Genomic DNA, 9,202 nt, shown 5'->3' with positions numbered 1-9,202 from the left:
TCTGGTTTTGTGACACACCTGTAGTAAAGTAAAAGCCTTTGCACATGCATGCTTAATTGTATTGTGTCTTTTGGTCCTTTCTGATGGCTTCATCCAGCTCATCAATAAGCTGTCTTCCAGTGTTTTGAAAATGCAGTTGAACTTATTTGGGTCCTTACTTTCTCTACAGTTATGTCGAGGAACAGAAACAATAAATGTTGAAATAGAGGGCAGTGTATGGAAATAAAATATTGAGGGGTGAGACAAGAGGAGGTTACTCGTCTTTGGTAGGTAATGTGCACTATGAATATTTGTCAAGACTTCAAACACTTCAGAAGATCGTATCTGAAGAAGTGAATGGCCTAGATTTGTCTGTCATCATTTGAAAGTGTAGCTTTTTTGTTGTCCCAGTGCTACTGTTGCCCTTGGGAAACTGATACAAGCAATGTGTAATGCATGTAGATAAAGTCACAGGCAGAATAAGCTTAAAGGTTGGAACACAGAAGATACAGATGGCTCTGTTCTACATCATTCGGCAGTGATGGGCCATATTACAACATTATCTTCAGGTAAGTTTTAGTCACAAAAAAAAAGTTGTATTAAAGTTATTGAGACCTTTTCTGATACTAATAACAAACAGGCTTGGCTGTGAGAAAAAGGGATTCTCTGTACAGGATCTGATGGTCTGCTTCCTTCATGCATGTAGCGAGACCTTCACAAATCCAGATCTTGTGTACTTTTGAAAAGCAAAATACCAACTAGTTAAGTGTCTGACTGGATCTCATAGTGGAAGTTACTGAAGTTGCTATTTACCATTTGCTTTCTTCTGTCAGTTTTGTATCTCCTCTTATATCGTCCTGTGCAGGAAAGAGGAAGAAGTGACCAGTCATATTTGCATACAAAAATTAGTGTCCTCAAGAATGTGTTTAGTGTGGGCAGCAGTAATTCAAAGCAGATCCTTAAGAAATGGTCTGAGCTTTATGTATGTCACATCTGAAGTTAGAGACTAGTGGTTTTTTACCCCTCTGCACCCTGTCCCCCAAAGCTAACTGAAGCATTTAGGCTTACAGAGTTTATTAGTGGAATTGAAGGCACTCTTAGTGTGAACCATGTCTGCTGTGACAGGAGTTTCCTCCTGCACCAGCAGCTCCCTGCAAGTGTGTTACAAGGAGGCACTGATTAACTGTAATCTTGGGACAACCACATGAGAGAATTTGATTACAAAAAACATCTGCATTGCCTGGAACATCCTTATCCCCAGGTAATAGGGGCTGTTACCAAATTTTATTACCTTAAAGATGCAGAGAAAAATGGAATATCGTGTCCAGGTTTACAAGTAAAATGTGACAGAAAAGGAGCTTTTCGGGTGGATTTCAGAGTTCCTACTAGAGCATTGTTGCAGCACTGTTTTATAGTTTGAACTGTACTGCTGATTTAAGCAAATGAAGTAGGATGCAGTTCTTACTGATGTACTTGATGACCTAGGGCAAATCAATGAGGATATTGATCTTTATTCATCTTTGTATAAGCATGCAAAATATTCCAGTTGGGTATAGTAAACAAGCCCTAAGCCAGATCAGCACATCAAGAAACTGGGCAAATACAGGGAACAAAGGAGGCATTAAATCAGGGTTCAGGTAAAAGAACTGTGATGGGAGAGGCAAGCACTGCAGATTAATGGAGAGTGCAGAGCTAGTTCTGTCTAGTGCTGAAAAAGGAGTTAGGGAAATGGATAATGTTGCACTTGTTCTGTACAGTTGGCAATGGAAAATTTAAGAGCAGGTTTGACACTAAGTGATCAGCAGAGGACTTAAAATGTTACTGCACATCTGAGTCACAACCTCTTTTTTAGTACTTGGTTTTCACACTGAGAGGTATTAACATTAATCAGAGAGACACATGCCGTACGAATGATCCCTGGAGGTACACGCAAGTGTCAAGGTGAGAGAAAGACTGGAAGAAAACAACCAGAAAGTACTGAGAACTGAGGCCTCGATGTCTTTATTAAACTGGTAACAGTTGATAGAGTGATAACTTGTGAAAGGAAGCTCTGAGCTGGCTGTCAGGGGGTGAGTGCTACCCATCAGAAAACTGGTAGTGACAGGGTGAGCGTGCTGCAGGGAAGCTGTCGAAGTGCCCAGCTCCCTGCTGAGAGCTTGTCTTGGAGGAAAGTGTGGCCGTGACTTCCATACCATAAACCTTGGTAAAAGCTAGCGATGAGGATCTGGCTTTTGGGTGAATTGTGCCATGAAAGCCTGGCCGCAGGCCTTTGGGTGCTTGCTGTCCAGGCAGGTCGGAGGTCCCAGCTGCAGCTGGAGGCAAGCTGGCAGAAGGAGGGTACCTTGCTGGTTGCATGCCCCTGTCTTGACCTGCTGACATTAGCAAGCAGTGGGAAGTAAGTAACAGAAGAATATGCATCTCTGTTGGGAAGTAGAATAGCGTTAGGTAACGCTTTTCACAGACCAGTAAGCGTACACAGTACAATAAGGCTGGAGCCATCTCCATAGACCCACAGTCTGTACCTAAAATAGTTTGGGAGATAAAGAGAAAATTCCCATTTATTTAATTCCAAAGAAATTGCAGTAAGTGAGGAACAGAAAAATCTGGAAATAAAAGTGAACTTCCCCAGAAGAAAATTCGAAGCAAAAAACTTTTCCTTGGTTAAGTGAACTCTGAGTTGCTATTCTGGGGAGCAATGACTGGAGACTGCAGTAAAGCAACTTGGCAAAAGGTGTTTAGCCCTGAGTGAGAGCCCAGACAGACTGCAGCGCGGTTTGGCTACGTTTGCCGTTTGATACAAGCAGCTCAGAGAGGCAGGTGGGGGCCCCCATCCTGCCTCTCAAACATGTTTGCAGGGAACAGGCCATGACAAGAAGTCATGGGGAAGTTCCTGCTGCTCTCAGCCAAGGTAGAGCTGGATGGGAAACCCCAAATCTGTCTTCCTAGGCATCTCTTTCAGAGCATCCCACACCACTTCTTTGGCTTTGCTTTAGAGAAAGCAAGAAAAACATCTGTACAGGAGCATTCTCAGGTTAAGAATCATACTGACTGTGCCAAGAAATGTCATTTCTCAGCCCATGTCACGTGGTGGAAACCAGAAGCTGTGGAAATCAAGGCTGCCACATTATTTTAGGTAGTTCAAGGCTGGTGTGTTGGGGAGTCTGCACAGTGAAACTACTAAGGGTGGACCCTCCCAGCATTTCTGAAGGCCCTTTTCCATCCCTGTGTCCAGGAGTGTTTGTAAGGTCAGCTCTTTTTTTCCAGACAGTCCCCAGCTCACACATCCCCTACCTAAACACCAAGTGACTGCACATGCCCAGCCTAGCACCAGCTGCAATCCCTGGGGCTGTTCAGGATCCTGGATTTCATCCATCTGCCTGTTGCAGAAACATCCCTGTTTTTCACACAGAGAGCTGTTAGAATTCTGTCTTTTAACAGAAGGATTGGAAGATTATGGGTTTCTGAGAAGCTTTGACTTTATAGCGTGAACCTCTAAAGTCTGTAAGACTTGCCTCCAAACCAGCTGCAGGGCATGCAGGAAGTTCGTGCTGCCTTCTCCTTCCTCTCTCCTGGCTGCACATACGGGTTCTCCAGCCCTGTGCATTAGCAGGGCCATTCCTTTTCCCACCTTCTGGCTTTCTCCCCTTAGCAGGTAGGTGCTGGTATAGAGCTGCCACCCTTGAGTATCTACAGCCCCATGATGCTTTCCGTGACCACAGGATATCGCATACAGAGGCAACATCTTGCCAACTTGCTGGAGGTGGACAGGAGGATGAGGGAACAACTGTCTGAGGTTGCCCTAGCTGGTGAACTGAACACAAATGAGGGAGAGAGGGACACCTTGAAGTATTCCTGGTATCTGGAGGGTCAGTTAGGTTTTGCAGAACTCTTCTTTCATCCACACGTGGTACAGCCTCTACCCAGCTTCCTTGAGACCATTGCCTACAGTGCGATTGTAACACCTTTCTCCCAGCAAAGGTCACTTTTACACAGATGGTCACAGCAATCCTGTAGTGGGGACCCACCACGGGCAAAACCTTCTTGGAGAAAGGCTGGTGCCTCCAGGAGAGGGAAGCCTCACTATCAGCAGCAAAATGCTAGAAGTTAGTCCCAAAGCAATTCTTGAGTGGGAGCACAAGAAAATTACTACTCTGTTTAAAATGAAATTATGAGTATTTTTCCCACACAGACATGACAGTTTAAGCACAGCTTCTTCTCCACACTCTCCCTCAGCACCAAACATTTTGAAGGAATGTCCAGGACTGGGACGGCAGGAATTGGGAAGCTCCTTTCACCTGCTGCCTGGATGAGTTCCCAGACGCCCCTGCCACCACCCGTGAGCTCTGTGGGACAGGACTGCAGAGCCTTCACTGAGACACAAAGGGCTTACTGAGGTGCTTCCCTGCACCAAAGGGATTCATCACGCTGCACCAAGCGACAGCCTGGGTGTCTTTTTGTGCCTCCCCGGTCCAAGCAGGTCTCATCCCACCCTTTGGGATCCTGAAGCTGCATTTCCAGCATCTTCAGGAGACAAACAAATCCCAGCCAGTAAGTCCCAGCTCCTCTCCCAACCACGACTGCCTCGACTTTCTGCAGAGGACAGCCTAGGCATGACCACAGTGTGGTGACACAGACGTGTGTGCACACACTGGCACACTGACTGCAAAGACACTGCTTTCCTGGCCGTGCTGGCAGCACCCACCCCTCCCTGCACTCACAGGTCTCCTCTGTGATTCCCTGCTCCCAAAACAGACTTGCCTGTGTGCACCAGCCCAAGGGCGCCCAGCAGCAGCAACGTTTATGGTCTCAAGACATGAGAATCCAAAAACGGTCCTAATGTGGCCTGTATGACAAAGAAATTCCCTCCTGACTTCAGCTGGTGATTGGCTTTGAGCCATGATGCTCAAGATACCTCTGGGAAGGTTTTCAGCATTTAGAACTGGGGTACTATTTTATGCTGCTCTGAAACACAGAGGTATTTCCTTGTTCAAATGAAGAAATCAAGCGGCTTCTCAGATACCCTGCAATGAGCTCCACAGATTACTTATGTACTTATATACTGGTTTAAAAAGTTTTATAATAGATGTGCCTATAGGGATCACATCATTTTTTCATGGCAGGATAAATTTGGGTCACTAAAGCTACTATTTAATCATTTACTCTCTGATGGTTATACTCTTAGGTCTAAATGCTGTCCAGACGGAGAAGACTCCACACACCCTATATGTATAGCCAGCAGCCCCATGCACTCCCTGCATATTCGTGTACTGATCAATGTTTCAAACACCCTGGAGAGGTGATACTATTGGATCCACAAATGGCAGAGATGAGACACCCAAGATACCTACACACCATCTGCACAAAGCATAAAAGCGCATGCAGCTGTCCCCATGGCTGTACAGGCATATTTACGTCTGCTCACTATGGCACGCTCGTGGCACAAAGGCACAGATGCAATTAAAAATGCATGTGGGCAATCTCATACAAATAACTGCTCCCCCAAAGTCGTGCACAGCCTTCATGCGTGTCAAACCAGCGTGTACACTGTGCAGGCTTTGCTAAGCAGGTGCTGCTCCAAGCAGCCGCTCTCAGAGCCCTCCCAGCCTGTCAGCAGGATGACGTGGTGGGAGAACAAAGCCATCAGGAGTTTGGGTTGATGGCCAGGGCTCCCGCAACGCCTGCAGCGGCCCCTCGGCTACCTCACAAATGCTGGTTGGGGTGGGAGAAGTCCCTGCACAGAAACGGTCTCTAGGAGAAGAAATGCGGGTGGAGTGACAAGGTCTCCTGAGTCCACAGCATCACTGCACTTTAGGAATGGGCACAGAGAACTGTTACCACGGAGGATGTCCGTGTCCTGCCTGTGGCGATAAACAAGCTGCTGCGCTGTGCCCAGGGGGAACCATTCTTGACTAAGAGCACGAGCACTTCATCACTCATGCTCTAAAAATCTTTACATTTTGACATTTCCATCCTAGTGTAACAGTGACTACTGCTGTGATGTAGGTTAGAAGTGCTAACCTATTAAAAACAATTAAAAATGTTATTATTCCAACTTTGTCAATGCCATTCCGCAGCAGGACATTCCTCAGCCTCATACATGTTATGTCATCGTCAGGCACGAAGTGTTTGCTTTCATCCAAGCTGAAGCATTTGCCTTTCAGTTCCACTAAGTGACCTCTTGTGAAGTCATCTGGAGTTGTAAAGTAAATTGGAGCAACCATCTGGCTTTTTTTCTGTTCCTTATTTAATATATTGCTACCATATCTTCCTGCATCTGATAGGTTTTATTGCTCTGTACTAATCATTCCTTTTTCATCTTGTGTTTCCCTTCTTCATTAAGCACCAGCTACACGCAACAGCTGGAAGCAATGGCTGTGTGTGCCAGCAGGGTAGCCAGGCTGGAGATGGCTCTTGCCTTGCTGCCGTGGTGGGCTGGCAGCAGATGGGTGTCCACCCCTTGGCCCAGAGCCCCTCACGCTCCCTGGAACCCACCAGGGCACCCTGGCCATTGCCTCAAGCCACCAGGGAGGCAGGAGGGGCACAGCTGTGCCTGGTGGGTGGCAGCTTTCATCTGAAGCGGGCTGGAGAGGCATCTGAGGGCGCTCACCCCTCTGTGTGTCCCCGACAGCTATAACTACAGGTCAGCTTTTCCAGCCTGATGGCTGGCAGGAACAGGTCTGTCCTCCAGGCAGGAGGTGGCTGTGCAGCACAATAAAGCCCATGACTTTTCTGCAAGAAGAGCTGGGCAAGAAAAGCCTTGCTTAACTTATGAATTACCCACTAGCTCAGGTGTAGGGGAGACCTGACACGGTGGGAAGACGGGGAAAGTGTGTGTTTCCCCCCTCCATGCAACCCCAGATGGGAATCCTCCATCTGCAGCACCTACCAGGGAAGTTTGCACTCACTTTGCCTCTGTGCCCAAGGTCCCCATAACCCTCCTGGCCCCTCATTAGGTGACAGCGGGGGAAAAGAGGAGCGAGGCAAACCCTTGGAATCCTTGGGGATGACCAAAGCTAGGCTGCTTTATTTCTGTAAAGCACTCTCCACACTGGTGAGTGAGTTGCTGGCATTTGGGTATCCCCCTTTGCTTTGGTTCTAACCTTTTGGCTGGTGACTTAGGCCAGGAGGACCCAAACTTTTTTGGTTGTGCACCCCTACAGGGCATACACCCCCAGTATGTATGTTAACTTATAATTATATACATGTACTACTGTACTAACATTATGTACATTATAAAGCATAGCAAAACTAGAAATTAAAAAAGGATGATATAAAGATGAAAGAAATATTATTTTATTCATTAATACTATCAACGGTGCATTCATTTCAGTATTTTCTTCCTGCACCCCAGTGGTGTTTTCTTCTACATGCACCCCACTTTGGAGACCTCTGATGTACCAAAAAGGCTTTCTGTGCCAGTGGGTGTAGCAACTTCTGTGCTAGAGATGTTGCATCGCACTCAGTCCCCTGTGCATCTCCAAGGGTCTCGGGGCTTTCCCAGAGGCTGAGACTAGGAAACCTCACAGGCCTATGAGGGGACAAGAGGGCTGCAGAAACCTGCATGGGGCAAAGGTGGGTATCTGGGGTGGCAGGGGAGCTGGTTCCCGGTCACCATTGTGGAGCTTTAACACTCTCAGCTTCTCTCAGCAGCACTGAGTGGGGGCAGAGGTGCAGGGATACTGCAAAGCTCCCTGCCCTGGGTGATGGGTCCCTTCGCCTCCCTCCTCAAGAAACAGCAAATCCCAGAGGCAGGGAAGGAGGACAGAAAACCCGCAAGGCACCCCACCCTCACCCCCCTCCGCCGCTGGATGCTGTTAGTGGGAGTGATGGGTGCCTTTCCCTGCTGGCATGGCCTGGGCTGCAGGGAGTGCCAAAGACGAGAGGGGGTTTGGAAAGCAAACAAAGGAAGGGAAGGAAAATAACTTGGGCAGAAGATAGAAAGCATAAGTTATAAGTCCTTGGGAGGTGCAGGGGTGGGTGTGTGCATGCGTGAATGGAGGATGCAGCGAGCAGCAACTTTGATCTCCCAGGACATCTGGTATGTGGGCATCCGCCATACATCTGCCTATAGGGCAAGCCCAGAGACATGCGTGACTGGGAGAGGGGGATGAAAATCCAAAGCAAGATGCTTGCTGTTTCCCATGCTCCACGCACCTTCTTCTTCAAAGCAGGCAGGTGGCATCAGCCCTGGAGAAAAGGCAGGTGCTGGCAGAGCTAAGCAGCGTCCAGCCCCGGCTCCCTGCGTTCCCACGCCCGGCAGTGCCCTGGGGCGAGCGCTGCGGCGCCTGGCCTCGGCCCTTCAGACTGCTCTGGGCAACGTGGGAGCTGCAGCCGTGGCACAGAGGGGCTTCTTGGGCTGCTGGAGGGATATCAGCTAGAGCAGGGCCTGGGGAAAGAGGAGCGACCTTTGGGGTGCATGCCCCGTGTTTAGTTTCAGTGAGACCTGAAAATGGGCGCTCTGAGCCCAGATGGCACGACACGCCTCCCGGGACAGGTGGTGAGTAGGGGCCGTGTCTGATGTTTTGGCGGTCAGCTGCAGCGGTGGCCACCACATGGTGGGATGTCAAAGATGTTGAGCCCCAGTGCTGCTGATTCAAGCACTTTAAAAAAACCCATGAGAGATTTGCTTGCAAGGGAAAAGGGTTTGTGTCCCCTTGCCACATGAGCAGGGAGGGCATTCAGGCTTTTCTTTACAGGCAACATTTTTAAATGGAAGATGAATGTCAAGTAATATCACCTGCACTTGGCAAACATAGAAACCAGCCCTGCCTGGACTCATGCCAGAATCAGAAGCGTTGCCCATAAGCACTGCTGGCAGGTTTCTGGCATTGCAGGGGGCTGGATTGGCATCCCTGCTAAGAGCAGCCCTGTCCCTGCAAGGCCCCCAGACCAGGCCAGCTTTCCCTGAGCCACTGCAGCAGCACATGCCCCACTGTGACACACTTCACACCACCGCCCCCTCCGTGCCACCAAATCGCAGGCATCCCCATTGCTCAATGTCCACAGATGTGCCCATCGGTCACACACATGGGACAGCAGCTAGCACGTACACCCATGCAAAGGTCACTGCCTTCTCCTCCTTGGGACCCAACATCTGTCTTGCAGTGCGTTGCGCCAGCAAAGCAAACCCCTACAAAAAGGCTGTTTCAGTGGTAGGCTTCATTCCCCTCCACCTAGAGAAAAAGATGCCCCTGGCCCTGCCTAGAGTGTCCCCTCAAGGTGA

Source organism: Falco peregrinus, chromosome 6, assembly GCF_023634155.1.
Source record: "Falco peregrinus isolate bFalPer1 chromosome 6, bFalPer1.pri, whole genome shotgun sequence".
Classification (NCBI taxonomy): Eukaryota; Metazoa; Chordata; class Aves; order Falconiformes; family Falconidae; genus Falco; species Falco peregrinus.
This window is presented reverse-complemented; position numbering follows the sequence as displayed.